General features: G+C 41.2%; 1 protein-coding gene across 2 annotated transcripts in view; it reads left to right on the forward strand.

Moving 5' to 3' along the window:
• Positions 1-8025: 8025 nt before the first annotated feature.
• The window catches only part of tex2 (testis expressed 2), a 30304-nt gene continuing 22087 nt past the window's right edge, over positions 8026-16242 (forward strand). The window contains exons 1-2 of one of the 2 annotated variants that reach the window (XM_075453223.1): positions 8026-8688; positions 9501-9589. The gene's annotated coding sequence lies outside the window, so the exon portion shown is untranslated. The remainder of the gene's footprint in view (positions 8689-9500; positions 9590-16242) is intronic. The other variant, XM_075453222.1, reaches the window with a different exon arrangement.

Below are 16242 nucleotides of genomic sequence, written 5' to 3' on the forward strand. Positions count from 1 at the left end.
TCATGACAGGATCTGGTGATACATTCAACCAACGCAGCTATGTTCCAATCGCTGTCCTGTAATGTCAAACATGATTCCCCTCCTGTTGGGAAAACTCCCATCTTGATGTAGGAGCTAAAAATGCTATGAAAGAAGTTCTATGAGCTACAGTTAGGTGCATAAACTCAATTCAATTCAATTCAATTAATTTTTATTTATATAGCGCCAAATACAACAAATGTCCTCTCAAGGCACTTAGATAGTAAGTCCAATTCAATCCAATTGGAATTCAATTCATTGTAATCATAATTATTCATAAAATAATCCTATTCGTTCATATAAACTGTGTTGTGGACACAGAAAAACAGGGAGAACAGCCTCCAATAGCTAAAAGAGAAGGTTCCTGCACTCTGAAGCGCTTAATGTTATTATAATTGTCTGACAATATTATAGATTCCTAAAGAAATGGACACGTGTCTATCGTCTTGCTCAACTCTGGTGGAAAAAATTCAATACCTTTTTTTGTAGACTGGGACACGGTAAAGTTGTGGCTAATTGTGCTACAAGTGGTTGAAAACACTGGGTGTTTACCTTAACGATAAACTGGACTGGTCTGATAACACTCAGGCTCTGTACAAGAAGGGCCAATGCCGTCTCCACCTGTTGAGAAGACTGATGGCCTTTGGTATGAGCAGAGCCCTTCTCTGGACCTTCTATGACACTGTGGCGAACTCTATGGTTCAGTACGCCATGGTGTACTGGGGAGGGGGCAGCAGGTACAGAGATAAAAAGAGACTCAACAAACTGGTTAGGACTAGAACATGCTCTGGACACCATCGAGGAGGTGGCAGACAGGAAGGATGTTAGTTAAACTGAGATCTATTATGGACAACACTTGCCACCCTCTGCACCACACCGAGAAGCCCAGAGAAGCTGCTTCAGTACAAGACTGCGACACCCTCAATGCAAGAAGAAGCGCTACCACAGGTCATTTATCCCCACTGCAATAAGACTTTTCAGCTCCACACAATGACAAATTCATCGCATTCTAAGGTTATGTGCAATATTCTCACGTATACTGTGCAATGAGTAAATAAGCTGTAATACGATAAACATTTTTCTATCATATTTATTTATTATATATATAATTGATATATTATTATTATTTTTTCAGGCTTTTATGCCTTTAATTGTCAGGACAGTTGAAGAGAGACAGGAAGCAGGGGGCAGAGAGAAGGGGAAAGACATGCAGCAAAGGGTCGTCCATTGCGGGACTCAAACCGGGGCCAGCTGCAGCGAGGACTGTAGCCTCTGTGGTGTCTGCTTAACCCACTACGCCACTCCATAATTGATATATACTTTGTGTAACTGCAACTGCCTTTATACTGGAGCAATGACTAAATTACCCCACCATGGGATTGATAAAGTCTTATCTTATCTTATCTTCTGATAACAACAAAAACAAGCACTTTTTTCGACTAAACAGTTGCCCCTTGGCCAATTTTACAGTTGCTACATTTTTGTCCCTATTAATGATTTAAAGATCAGACCTTTAAGATCAGATAAGGTGGCCTTGGTTTAAAATTAGTACAGTTATCCTTATCCAATCATTTCACTTTAGAGATTTTGAAGCTACCAAGAATGGCATTTCCTTGACAAACAACTAATTTCAGAGTAATTGAAAATTGCTAATCCAGTTACAAAACTGCCTCAAAGGCACGGGTCCTTCTTGTCCTCCTTCTTTGTTTGTGATTAATAGCTGTTCTTGTTTATTTCTTTGGAGTTGATCTCACCTTCTTTGTGTAGCTGTTTTCCATTGTGGTGTTTAAATGAAATTTCTCTCGAATCTTTGAAGAAGCGTTTTCCTGTTGTAAGATAAGATGTTTTGTTGAGTTACACAGCTCTGGATTTTTCAAATGCAGATTTCCAGTTTTAGAACACATTTGGCTTGCATCAGTTTTAAAAGGCCCACTCGGAGATGAATTCAAATACTTCCAGGTAAATTCAGCAAATGAAATTCATCGTATTCTGCTCGTGTTTGTAGAGCTGTGGCCTTAATGTCTGTCACTGTTGTGAAAGCCTAACTGAGGCCTCTTACAGTCACGTCATATTATCTTTGCTCAAACTCACAGATTGTATTTTCATCACAAAAAATGAACACAAGAATCATTTCAGCTCCCAGAACAGTCTTTTACTCTTTTCTTGCCTTGCAAACAGCAAAGCTTTCAAGAGTAGAGAAAGAGGGACCGAAAAGGAAAGAAATAAAGGGGGATGTCTGGGTAACTTCAATAGCCTCTCTGTGTCCATCTAATATGGAGCGCTAGCATGCTGGGAGTTGGCCCTCTCCATTCAGACAGACCCCAAACTCATAAAGACCTCCTCTATGGCCCCCAACCTGAAACCCACCCACCAAACCCCTCACTGGTATAGGCCTCTTCCATGGGAACTTGCAATCTGCAACGTAATCCTACTTTGGCCCCTGGAGAAGCCTTTCCAAACAAACCATGTGAGTCCTAATACCCAGGGCTTCACAAGTGGCTCCTGGCTAGTCCTGAGCTCCACTTCCAACAACAACTTGGCCCTCCTTCTTTTTTTCTCATTCTCTCGCTTTCCCTCTTTCCACGGATAGACGACAAAAGAAAGGGATCTCCTTCTAATTGCTTCGCAGATTGAAAAGCTGAGAGGGTTGGTGGGCGGCTACTGAGGGAAATGAGACGGAGGCTCTGGAGGCAGCGGGGAACTGTCAGTCTGGCTTTGCCTGCCTTGGGTGTGCGGTAGCTGGGATAAAGGAGCTGGCAGGACCGTGTCGGCTGCAGAGCTGATCTGAGTGGATCAGAGTGGAGACGAGCGACTCCCAGGGCCTGGCTTTACAACTCCGGCCAAACAGAGAGCTATGAGAACGTCGAGGAGCAACAGCAGCTCTGCTGGAGGTCATCTTCACACATGGGAAAGGACTTCTGCTCTTCACAACTGGGATTCAGAAACCATAGGCTGTGGAGAACAGTGTGTCCAAGCCAAGAGGGGACATCTGACGAAAAAAGGGCAGAAACTTGTGTATTGGTGGCCAACCAAACATTCTGCCACACATGAACAGTCGAGCCACTGTTGATCACTGAGGTTGTAGATAATGAAGTGTGTGAATACACAGCTGGGGTGGTCTGTGACCTTTGGATCTGTTGCCATGACATGCAGAGTTGCTAATAACACTCACACTAACACTCAGACAAACACCTTGACCCCTACAGAAAGCGCTGACACAAATCCAAGCCTCTTTCTCCCACTCTGCCATCACCCAGCAGCAGTTCCTTTAAAGCTTGGTGAAGGTGTTGTGCTCAGCTCTCTGTTAATGCGAGGTCATTAAAATCAAGAAAACATTGACTAGTCCTCGCTTACCAGTAACAGCGAATATTAAGATTGAAGGAAAAACAGCAACATTTCTTTTGGGACCCAAAAAGTTTAAGTTCAAAGGTTGATTATGAAAGGGCCCTCGCCTCTACATGTGTAGGGACATGAGATCCGAAGGATTTTGGCCCTACTAGCTCCAGAAAGTTCCCTCAGTCTCCCCTCCCTGACCTCCTTTCATCCCTCCATCCCTCCGCCTTTCTTCTTTTTAATACAAATCAGCCACTCAATGCCATGCACATGTTTTAGCGCTATTTGAACTCTGGCAGAGAACTTCAAACAGCTTTCAAAGTGAGCTGAGTTTTTTCCTCTCTTGCTCTCTATCTCTGTCTCTTTTTGAAAGAACACAGCCATGCTTCCAAGCACACCTGATCAGAAGGTCGAGAGATGGGGATTATGATATGCAAATGAGGCTTTGTTATCAGCGCTGACATTCGTTATAAAGCGGAGCAGGAGGGTAGGCAACATGAAAAGGTGGAAACTCACCCCCCTCCATCCCTTTTAGGATAACCTCCCCTCTCAAACACATTGGCCTACCAAAGCCCCCTTTTTTTCATTTAGATCAAAAGGTTACACACAACAAAGAAAGGCCTTGTGTGAGGAAGAGAACGCACTTTGCACACACTAATATATACTTTTAAACAGTCAAGACTATTGATTAATCAACTAGCCCAAAAATGCTTTGTGCTGAAAAGTATTAATGCAACTGATATCTGGATTTACCGTGTTCTGATGAGGTTGCCACCTCTTGTGCTGGTTAGGCAGAACGCAATCACCAAAAACTATAAAAAGGCTTTAATGTCTCTTCCCTGCTGTTACTGGATAAGGATGAGGATGCACTAATACATACACACACACATATATACACTGAGAGACTGAGTCGTCCTATTTCCAAATACACACAGAAACATGCACATCGTTGCCTCCCCCGGCCCATTTCAATCTGCATACGGTTCAGTTCAAAGGAGTCCAAGCGAGGTGGCGATCTGTACTACTTTTCCAGCTATTAGTCTGGCCCACCATCTGCAGTGATCTGGTGAGGAATGGGTTTTATGAACTTCATAAAGGGATGCTTATTAGAGCGTCAGAGTGAACGCATGGCCTTTGAGTTTAACAGCAGGCGGCCCAAGTGCTTTGATGTGTAACATACTGTTAAATAATTTCGAGAAATTGAGAGGTAGAGGAGCGACTGGAACCTTACAAAAGGCCAAGTCCATGTTATATAAGTGATAATTGACTCCTTTCTTTTTTTTTTCCACACAACAATAGCCCTGAGATAGCAATTATGGAGCCATTTTGTATCTAGAAAGTTGAAAAGCTTGGGATTGAGCTTTGAAATTCTATGTGGTGCAAAAACAGTGCATGGCTTAATCTAAGTGGAACTTTGTTTTTTAGTTGTTTTTTTTTTACTTCATGATACCTTTAACTTAGGGTTGAAGTCAAGAAAGTTGAACGATACCAGACTTTTCATATGTTTTTATATTTTTAAATCACTTCAAAGTTGTCTGTGGAAGCTGTTCATTTTGATAGAGATCTGATTTTTTCTCAGGGGTCTCTTCATTCTGTGAAAGATTTAAGCAGGGAACAGGTACACTCACACACTAAAGCTGACTTCTTATCAGCCAGGCTTTGTCAGTATTGTTTGTCCACCCTTGTTGCTAAATTTTAGCAGACACGTTACAGATATATGACAGTCAGAAAAGCAGTCACATTCCGAAATTCAAGTACACATACTACGCTTTAGAGACAGTCTTACAAATCTAAAATCCTCCATTTAAAGTGTTACTTTATCCAAAGCATCATCACAAAAATGCACCTAAATCAGACGTATTAAACAAGAAGTACTCAAAGATGGATTTGAGTGATACTTTTACACCTTACATGATTAGTAGATTACTAATTTTTATCTACGTATTAATGTAAAATTTGGGTTTTTGCTGTTATAATGAGTTGAGGTGGGGCTCTTTGAAAACTATTCTGCTTCTGAACTAACTAATGATTACTACAATTCAGGATTATTCAGTCTTTAATGGATTGATTGTGTGGTTTGTTGAAATTCTGAAAATGCTGAACAAAGTCCTCACGAATGACCTCAGTGAATGTCATCATAATGTACTCATTGATGAACTGACTAATTATCTCATCTGTTCATGGATAAACTGTAGCTTAATCAATGATTAATTACTCCCAATTTGTAAAGGAATTTGTAACTGCAGCTGTCGGCTAAATGTAACCCCATTAAAAATAGTTTCCACTATATTCCTCTGAGATGTCGGGGAGAAGAAGAGAGAAATAAAGATAACTGACTTCTACTTCAGCAAATAAATTGAATAAATGGGCAAAAAATGTCCTACGCATCTTATATGGCTCAGAGAGCTGATTAAATGGGGTTGATGTGGAGAGACTTTGATAAGGACTTATCAAAACAGATGATATTTTTTATAGTGCTTGGCAACTACATCATAACAGATGGTGGAAAATGTGGAAAATCTGATCCCAGAGCACCTGAGGTGTTGTAGTGTTACAAAATGAAAGCAACTGACAGTAGTAGTTTATGCATGGGTTTCATTGTTGTTGTTGCTGTTTTTAAGCTTTTTAACCAATTTGTACGTCTAATTTAGCCCGTCAAGCTGTCAGGGATGAGGAGTTCTTTTACACACACACTGCACAAGTATGCATGCCAGCACAATGCTACAACAACAAAAAGCTCTTTCCATCAGATATCAGGGCCTTTTTCTTTTTCACCAGTAAGCATCCTAAACCCTTTATGGGCATTTCTGCCATTAAAAGCATTTCTTAGTTCCATAAGAGAAATTTTGGCCTGAAATCAGACAGAACTTTTAACCTGCTCTGCTTCCAGCCTCATTGGTCGACAGACTGATTTTAAGGATTCTGGACGTATACAGTAAAAGAGCATGTTACGTGTATGCATGTAGGTCTTAAACTTAGATGAAAAGTACTAAATTTGTGATTTTTTAAAAATCATTTTCATCAAACCTTTTATCTGACCAGGGTAAAGACTCACAATCAGCAGCTCAGACCAGCAATAGTTACCAAAATATATACTCATATACAAAAGAATTACGCCATGAAACATCACAAAAAAATAAATATGAATCATATACAAGTCTTATATTTAATTAATGCACATCAACATTCTGTCCTGAGACCTTATTTCCACTGTATTGTTTTTAAGTAGGTATTTGAATGCAAAAAAAATATTTTAAAACATAGAGATAATTTATAAGACTACTGTCTACATTTTGTAGATTACACTGAAAAGCATTAACTATCCTGTTCTTTTACAACTGTATTTACAGGGAGGCTCAAAACTTTAGGAAATCCATTTAAACGCCTTTAATTAGAATACAAAAAGGAGGAAAAATGTACAAAATTACCATACTGTAATGTTACACTGAGGACCTAAAAGAACATGTGACGAAGACTTTAAAAAGTACAGATGTTCCAGATTAAAATCTTCACAACCATAGACAATTGTATGGACCTGCTTATTTCTATTGTAGCCTCTGATGATTACAGTTGGAATTCACAGCAATTATGGGAGCATCAAAAGATTTTGTGAGATTTGCAAAATGAAAAAAACAAAGAAAAAGAAAAAAAAGGGGAATAAGTCTCCCATGATACCAGGATATCAGGTGCTTAGTTGAACAAGATTTTCACCTGAACATCTATGCTAATATATGCTGCTTATCCATGTCCAACAATAAAACTCAACAGCTGCTTCAATGTTACACGATGTCAGTGTTGAGAGAAATAATTTTTCATAAGACACTTTTAAACCTTTGAACTCGGCTATTAGAACTGACGATGGTGTTCATGAAACAGGACTTTTAGTTGTTTAACACCTTTATTTTAAAGTTTTTCTTTTTTAGTGAAAGTTTAAGAAGATCTGACCATTGTCACCACAGGGAATACAAAAAACGGAAACAGTCTTCACAGACACTGAAACCAGATTAGATCAATACAATGTCAAAATGAGAAAAAACATCTTTATACAAACTTATATATGAATATATATGTTTGTATAAAGATGTATATGGTCGGTTCGCGGGGGGGCTGGAGCCATCCCAGCAGGTCGCCAGTCCATCACAGGGCCATGTATATAGATATTTAGATAGATATCTATATATCTATCTATATATATGTATATCTATAACTATATATATATATATAGATAGATAGATATAGATATATGCGTATCTATATACTGTTTGTGTTTTGTGGTGTTGAAGGAAAATGAGTTCACGTTTTGAATGCAATCTTAACCTCTGAATGACAAAAACATGTTTTACTTCCTCGGCTACTGTGGAAGCAAGCTGGACAATTTTGAAGTCCGTCCACTAGATGGCGCCCTACTCCAGCTAGAAGGGAGACCCGCTCTCATGTTGCTGGCGAGAGTTGCTGCCATGATGCATCCCTGAGCTTTACTCTGCTCTCATAATGTCAACAAAGGCTTATTTGCGAGAGATGTCAAGTGAATAAAGGAGGCGGTTAAGCAACCACCTCTCTGCTCTCAGCAGAGGCGAGACTCACGTGGACTGCCCTCGTTGACGTAATCACGTCAGCCCGGTAGGTGGCGGCCCGTCCAAGCAAATCTAATCAGATTACACGAACCCAAACTTGGACAGAGCTCCGTTCTCCCAGTAATGCCACCTGATCTGTTGGATCGGTTAGGTTTGGATGTTTCCTGTTTTTATGTGTTAGTTTTTTTGGGTTGTTTTATTTTATTTTTTTAAATGTATGCTAGCCCTAAGAAAGGCTCAGTCTGTTTTTCAGGTTTTTCGTTTTCCTGTCAGTTCTCCGCTGTGGCGTTTATTGTTGTTTGTGGAGGGGAAATCCGCGTTTTATTGGCTCTCTGCAAAGCCGTGACGCAACTCACACTCTCCTGCTGCAACACAATAAAATATGAATCAGCAGTGTGCCCACGATCGGAGGCTTCTTTGGGGGTATCATTCATAGATGGTGAGGAGGGGGTGTGGCGCCGAAGTACCCCGGTTCTCCAAAACAATACGCAGCCGGAGCTCGAGCATTGGTGGCGTATAGCTGTGAATCGGGGCAAGGTTTGATCACTGTAGCGCTGTGTGTGTGTGTGTGTGTGTGTGTGTGTGTGTGTGTGTGTGTGTGTGTGTGTGTGTGTGTGTGTGAGCTCGGACTCCGGCGGGGCGCCCAGGCCAGCCAAGCTGCACATAAAAGCGCTCCACGCGGGGGATCTCATCGCATTACGCAGATTCAGAGCCTGGATGCAGAGCGACCCAGTGGCCTGCGGATGAAGATGCGATAACTACGGTAAGATTAGATAGGTGCGTTTGTTTGCCTTCATTTGTCGCTCACTGTAGCCATGGATGCGTTACTGTCACACGTAAAGAGCTAAAGCCAAGAGGAGAAGGGGGACAAAGGGGTGGAGGGAGCGAGGAAAGCGGTACCTTCAGTTCTATTTGGGTTAGATTGATAGAAAGGCATAAATCAGCTTCCTTCAAAAGCAGAATCAACGAGTCCCAGCATAATAAAGCACGTCTCTGTGGCTGCTTGACAATCACAAACCCCACAGTGTATGGATCATGTTGCAGTCAGTTGTGTGATGTGGGGTTATAGGTGATTCACAGCTGCCATGTGGAACCGGTTTATTCTTAGAACTGGCAGGGGACTGATGCATCCATGGAGCTGCTCATTATCCACGGAACCTGCTGTGAAGTGTACAGGTCTGAACAGGCTGCTCCCCTCCTCTGAGTTTCCTCTTTCGGAGCAGGCCACAGCATCACAGCCATATGGTACACAGAGCACATAGTTTCAACCTCGGCCTGTGTGACTGCTTCTCAGATCATCTGGAGTGATTCTCTGCTCAGCATCCTCATGTGAACTGCTTCCTTTGGGAGATGTAGCATTACTTTTCGCAAGGGTGATTATGGAAATGTCACACTGTTAGATACAGAACTCGCTGTGGCAGATCTAAACATTTCTTGAAGGTAAATGAGGATTGAAAGTAATCAGAAATAACTCGGACAGATGGATAACAGCGCAAGTGATACATTTTAATGATGCAATTATCAGTCCGTGTCTACCACAATTAGCCGGTCGTCTTTCTCTCTCCGTTCTCACAGGCTTGTTTGCAGCATGATCCATGGCTTTGCTGCGTGTGCGGGTGCAGGCCATGTTGCAAGAGGACATTGAATGCCTTTAAACTCTCAAGGTAAGACACCATCTCCCTCCTCCTTGTCCTCGTTTGACCTTGTGTCTGTGTATGTGTGGGAGGTATTAGTGTTGGAAATGATCCATGACCTTGAATTTGTGTCCTCTTCGCCCGCACTTCTCTCACTCGATCCCAAACCTCGCTCGCATCAAAGCAACAGCTCATGATTCTGCCTGAATGCAAAGATGTGTGCTCATGGTTGTTTTTAGATTAAGAGATTAAGTTCAGATTTATTTGTCATGCAGACATGCATACACACGATTTTAACAAAAAATATCTGCTTTCCACAGAGAGTGGCGTGGTCTCGATGGAGAGGGAATAGTATGTCCTAAGTTTAATCAGGCAAATTGCTGTGAGGGTAGAAGCAAACAGTGGCAGCTGAACCATCTGAATAAGCTATTGTTGTGGATGAAAGGGAGCAGAAGGGAGCACTCTGGCCTCTGTAACCCTGGAGAGTCTCAGAAATGTGTTCAATAACAACACATGAACCTAAAGAGATGGATGTGATTGGATAAGTCTGTGTTTATGCTGTGTGTCTACTTTCACATGTTTTTGTGCTGCGGGCTGTGAGCTTTCAGGTTGAATTGCATTACATGTGTTGTTAAAGCTGAAATAAATTCAGCTTGAGGTTGTCTCTTAGTCAGCGGTCGACCTTTGTGTTCCCTGCTTGTGCTTTGAGCCAGGGGGTCAGTGTATGCGTGTTGATGCTTATGCATCATGCACGTTTCCTGTGCACAGGTGTGTCTATGTACTTTTTGCACTCCTAAATAAATCCTAAATAAACTTAGTCTTTGTGGCCGACTGTCAGTTAGGGGCGGTCCTTCTCCTCAGTTTGGATTTCATCTCATGCTAAACTGTAATAAAGCAGTTAACATGTATATTCAGATAGGACCATGTACGGAACATGACTGTTCCTACTCTGCTGCATTGGAAGACGTTTTGACAAGTGAAGTTGCCCTCAATTTCTTCTTGTATTTTCTAAACACTTTCATAAGAGGCACTACATTTTCTTTGATCTATTAATACAGTTTTCCTCATGTGTTTTTTTTTTTTTTCATGAAAAGGTGCTTTAGTGAAGGATTACGTCTCCTGTTTGACTGTTAGTAGTCGTCCCAGTCAAAATGTCCACTGCAAACACAATTGTGTTTGAGGCGTAATGTACAGACGCAGCTCCTTATATTCTCAGAGCTGGAGAAGGAGACAACTGCACTTGTTTTCTTGGCTCTTGAAGACGTTTCACCTCTTCTTCAAATGTTTCTCCAGTTCTAACCGACCACTGGGGAGTTTCAGGCCAGTGTGTTTAGACATTCACACTTTGAGAGTTGTGGAAGTCACATGACCCAACATCATCGGGTTCCTGTTTGTAGTAAACACTACCCTGATCCGCCCTCTTAGGACAGCACCTGCTCCGTCCTCGTTCCTTATGCACTTATTGTTTCCTCCACCACTGGCACCCTCTATATTTTCATTACCCCCTACCCGAACCAGGGTTTGAATCCCATTCCTGCTTTTCTTACCTCTTTTATTTCTTCCCCTACCCGAACCAGGGTTTGCATCCCCACCCCGCTGTGACTGGTGTGCAGTTGGTGAGAGGCTGAGGTAGATTATGGTGGTTGTGGTGTGAGGGGCAGTGTTGGCTGGCATTAGGGGGGTGACTCTGGGACGCCAGTGGTCATTGTCTAGCCTCCTGGAGGTGTCGTGGGCCCAACTAGACGAAACACTGATGGAAGGAGGTTCCCACCTGATGACCCCAATGATATGTTGGTCAGCACTGCTCACCGATCTATATAATAGGGAGTGTAGGGAATTATTCACTGAGTCTGTTCCTTTATTTTATTTTATTTTTTATTTTCTTTAGCACAAGTTTCTTGTGTTTATATTGAATCCTAAATTGTCTTTGTTTTCTAAATTGTCTGACTTATCGCACTTACTCTAGCACTAGTTTTGCTCTTAGCTGTTTGGTTTTGGAAGGAAATGCACTTATGATTTCTTGTGACCTGAAGTTCTTTTGCCTACCGATGTTGAACGCACTTATTGTAAGTCGCTTTGGTTAAAAGCGTCTGCAAAATGACCGTAATGTAATGTAAATTATTTTCCTTCTGCAAGACATCAGTAGGCTCATACTTTCTTTTATCTTTGGTCAGGGGATGTTTTCATGGTTTGAGCCAGACTATTTGGGAAGTCTTCATGCTATAGCAAATTGTGTCCACAGTTTTGTGTCTTCAGCTTGGAATTTTTTTTTTGCGTGTTTCAGCAAATTCCCATCACAAAGTAAGTTCCATAAGATTAGCCGTGTAAGTTCTTGACTAGCCAAACTGAAACCCCATCAAACCCCTAGTTTGAACTCTGACTGAGTGTCAACTTTACTGATGATTTTTTTTTTATTTTTGCACTGTAGCTTTGTGGGAGTGAATTCCTGCAGCCATCTCCCAAAATATCAGATGCCCCTTTTCCTCTGTCACCCCTGTATTTGTTGTCTGTGCTTTGCTGATAAATACTATGACTTCTTCCTTTGAATATATGTGCAAGATAAGTGGCAGATCTATTTTCCTGTGGAAGAATACACACACAAAGTCATGCATGTGTGTATTGCACATGCAACTGGTATCACTTTTGAGTTTTAAGATAGAGCAGCTTGTGTGGTAACCTTTCGTCACCATGACGAGCAGCCACAAGTGTTACAGCTAATGAGCTCCAATGCTGCCACCCTGGTTGAATGTGTGTTTGTGTGTATATACACTGTGCTGTTCTTCACCAGGATATGAATTAGATACAAGCAAATATACTCCATAGCTGAGACATTCAATCAAATTTTGTACTGCTGCTGGAAAAATAAATGTTTCTACTTAAACTAAAGACAAAAGGAGGGAGTAGAGGGTGTTGCTTCCCCCTTATTGTGGCCATCGCAGCAAACAGGAAGTTACAACGTTAGAGTAAAGAGGAAGTCTGTGTTGATTAGATTGAAAACAGATTTGATCTACATGCAGAATACACTCTTACATACAAGTTGAGTAAATACATTGCACTTTAAGAGTAGATCCATAACCAACTATATGATAGTAATATGTTAACAAGCATATCTATGGATAGCAATGTCATTGTCTAGATTTTTTTGGGAACCAAAAGTATATATATGTACAAATTAATACTTTCATTGTTTATTTATCTGTGCAACAGACCTGAGATGTCGGTCAGAAACAGTACTCTCCATAGACGAATGTCAGTTTATGTGCAAATGAGGCTACTCTCCACATGGTTGTTGTGTTAGCGCTTCGTTGGACTGGGACCTGTCCTGGGTGTGAAAATGGGACTAGAAAAGAGACATTTTGAAAGCTGGGACAGGGCCATGTGTTCCACTACGCTGTGTCACTTCCTCATTTCACGACACTCTGCTGGCATCAGAAAAGCCAATCTCTCACGTGCCCTCTTTTACTACTGAGCCATGCTGTTGTGATTATACATGCAAAATGTGATTTGGCATTGTCTTGCTGAGGTAAACAAGGCCTTCACTGAAAAAAGACATGTTTCGCTCTTTAAGCTCTAATTATGCAGTTCAGCATTAAAATTGCCCTCACAGAAGTACAAGTTATCCAAACTTTGTGCATTAATGCACCACCAGGCTTTACCTGTGTTTCTCATTCAACCATTCAGACATACAGTGCTTCTCACACACTCTATTTACAGTTTTTCATCTGCTGATATATCATCCGCCACCAGAAAGTTTCACAGTGGCAGAGTGACATGTTTAAACGTGAACAGCCACTGTCAGAAATCTACACTTTGTCATTTCCTGCAACTACTATGCTAATCAGTCACTCTGCTGAGGGCTTTGTTGGGAGGCTATAAAGGCCTTGAGTGTTACTGTCAGAAACTGGGAGAAAAAAAGAAATGGATGGATTATTTTGATCATTCAGTGGCCAAGAGTCTTCTAATGATGCTGGTCTTCCATGTGGTGCTGTTATATGGAAATTAGTATGCATCACTGTGTAAAACTGCAGTTTTACACATAATTTGTGGAAACTTGTCTTGTTTTTATGGCGTTCAGTTACGAATCACGCAGACATTGCATGTAAACCTAAATATCAAACACTTTGCCCTCTACTCTCTGCATGAAAACTGCACCACTGTTTTAGTAAAAGGGACCACTTATTTGTTGGAATAAAATGACAAACATATTTCAGAATATTTCTTTTTTGATATTTGATTTTTATTCTGTTTTCAGTAACCCCCCCCCCCATGTCTGCCTCCCTCTATCACCCCATTCTTCATGTAATAGGATAGATTAAACCGGCCCCTGCGGCTGTTTGTGGGCCGTCAGCAGCTTCTACACGGATTATGAATTGCCTGATATATTTGGATGTGTCTGCGTTTTGATCTCTGCACTGTCAAATTGGGTTAGGCGTCATGAGACATTGATATCTAATATAAATTTCCTATTTAGTGAAGCGTTAAACCCGCTTGTTGCCAAATGAGCTGCCTCGAATGATACAAATATGCACGTTTTTATCTCGGCACTCACGGAGAAGATTGGAGTTAATAGCTGACATTGTCAAGAGAAGGTTAATTGATGTTGACAGACATGATTAATTGATCAGGCTTGCTTACATCTTTGGCAACTGATTCAACAAAATCATGCACAAACACATAGTTTCTCTCTGTCTTCCAACAGTGTCAAAAAGGTTTTCGCATCCGAGATTGAAGTTCTGCCATTCCATGGCAACCCACACATCCTACACACACTCACACACACATAAATACATGGATGAGTAGACGACTACACACAAATGCACACATAATTTACTGATCCATCACGGAAGATCTTGTGTTAACGTACTAATCACACACTCCTAGGAGAGCACTGTTATATATTGAGGAAGAGTTGCCATGCCTAACAAAAAAAAAAAAAAGGACAGAAGGATAAGTGCAATGCAAGATGAAAGCTTCACTGTTGGCATGGCAACTGCCTGATCATCTGCGTTGTGAGGTTTGATGTTTGACGTGCTGATGGCTGATTCTGGGTTAGTGAGAAAGGAAACCGCTCGGAATCGGCACAGTTTGTGTGAGTGCTCTTTGCCCGCCTTTGGTTTTATTGTTATTGTTTTTTTGTTTTTTTGTGTGCCTCCGTTCCTTAAGAGAGCTGCATGATTCAGAGCGGTGATAGTCACCATTATACCGCTCCTCAGTGTCTCCTCTGAGCCCCGATGGAGCTCATCATGTGTACCCAGGCAACTGGAGCCAGACTGTGTTGTGCTCATACTGTTATGTTTGCATTTTCAGGTTTGAGAGCATACATGTTGCTGCTGGACAAATATACTGCTCTAATAGACTAACATGGTCTCATCACAGTTTGAGTGCCACGTTTTCAGTGTTTTTTATTGCCAATTTATGTGTTCCTTTGGTTTTTGGAGCAGCTATATCAGTCAGTAATGGAAAAAATTCTTAGTTGTGTGGCTCATTGTTGAATATTAGCAAAAAGTTTATTCAATTTGCAAGGGTTATTGCATTATCAGTGGAATATACCATAGTAACTGAAATAATCAAAAACCATCTCCTTGCATTGCCCTTTATTCCCCCATTTATGTTTGGCCTGGCTGGTGTCAGGAGACCACCACCTCAGCAGCCCCTCTGTGCTATTTTTAGAGCCGCCATTGTTTTGCTTCCTTGCTGCCAAAGTCAGAGATTCCTTAACTGCTTTCACAAGTAAAGGTGTAGGTCGGCTTTCCTGTCACTTTATGGAGATAACGTGGTGACAATGAATCCACCATGTTGAGCTCTTTTTTTTTGTCAAATGCTTGTTGTCACTTGTAGCACAGTCACCAGGAAAAAGCATTTTAAGTTTCCTGTAGTCATGGAGTAGTTTTTATTATGATTTAGTTTGGTTTCTGAATGTAGTTTCATTGCCTGTTTAATTTTGGAAGGTTTCTTTTTCTGTTTTATTTCCTGTGTTTGTGCCAGTTCCCTCCCTCCTTGTTGCCTTTATTGTTCACACCTGTGTCTCGGTACCCTTTCAGTCCCTGTGTGCATGTTTCTCTCTTCCCTTTATCAGTTTTCCACAGCCTGGTTACTCAGTGTCTCTTCTATATTTGTACATTTTGAGTTTCCTCGTTGAGTTTTTGAGACTTTTTACCATACTTTGGACTTGCTTAGGCTTTTAGCTGCTTTTTTAAGATGTTTTTGTTTTGCTTTCGTTGCCATCTATTGTTCCATCCCATCTTTCGTTTCACCTTCTCCTTTATTCCATCCCATAGCTAATTACACCAGGTTGTGTTCATCCTCTGCATTTGGGTAACCAAATGATTGGTAAATGAGTTAATGAATGAATAGAAAAAAAAATACATAACTGTATATAATTGCAAAGCACATGAAAATATACTATGTGTGAAGGCACAAGGATAAAGACTGGGACCCATGTTTCCAGGTTATCAGAGCATGAAAAAAAGGTGTTTTTTCTACCTCTTTGCTGTTATATAACTCTCTAGCCTATACTGTGCTGGGGGACAAGCTTTTCCAGTCTTTGTTTAATGTGTGATTTCTCTCCCTCTACCAGCTTCAGGTGCTGTAGTTCATTACCTTACTCCTTCACTGTGCCTCCCTTTGTGTTTCTACACCATTCATCCAGACACCTCTGTATGTCATGTGTCCACGAAGCTCCT

The sequence above is a fragment of the Odontesthes bonariensis genome, chromosome 21 (genome assembly GCF_027942865.1).
Source record: "Odontesthes bonariensis isolate fOdoBon6 chromosome 21, fOdoBon6.hap1, whole genome shotgun sequence".
NCBI classification, from domain to species: Eukaryota; Metazoa; Chordata; class Actinopteri; order Atheriniformes; family Atherinopsidae; genus Odontesthes; species Odontesthes bonariensis.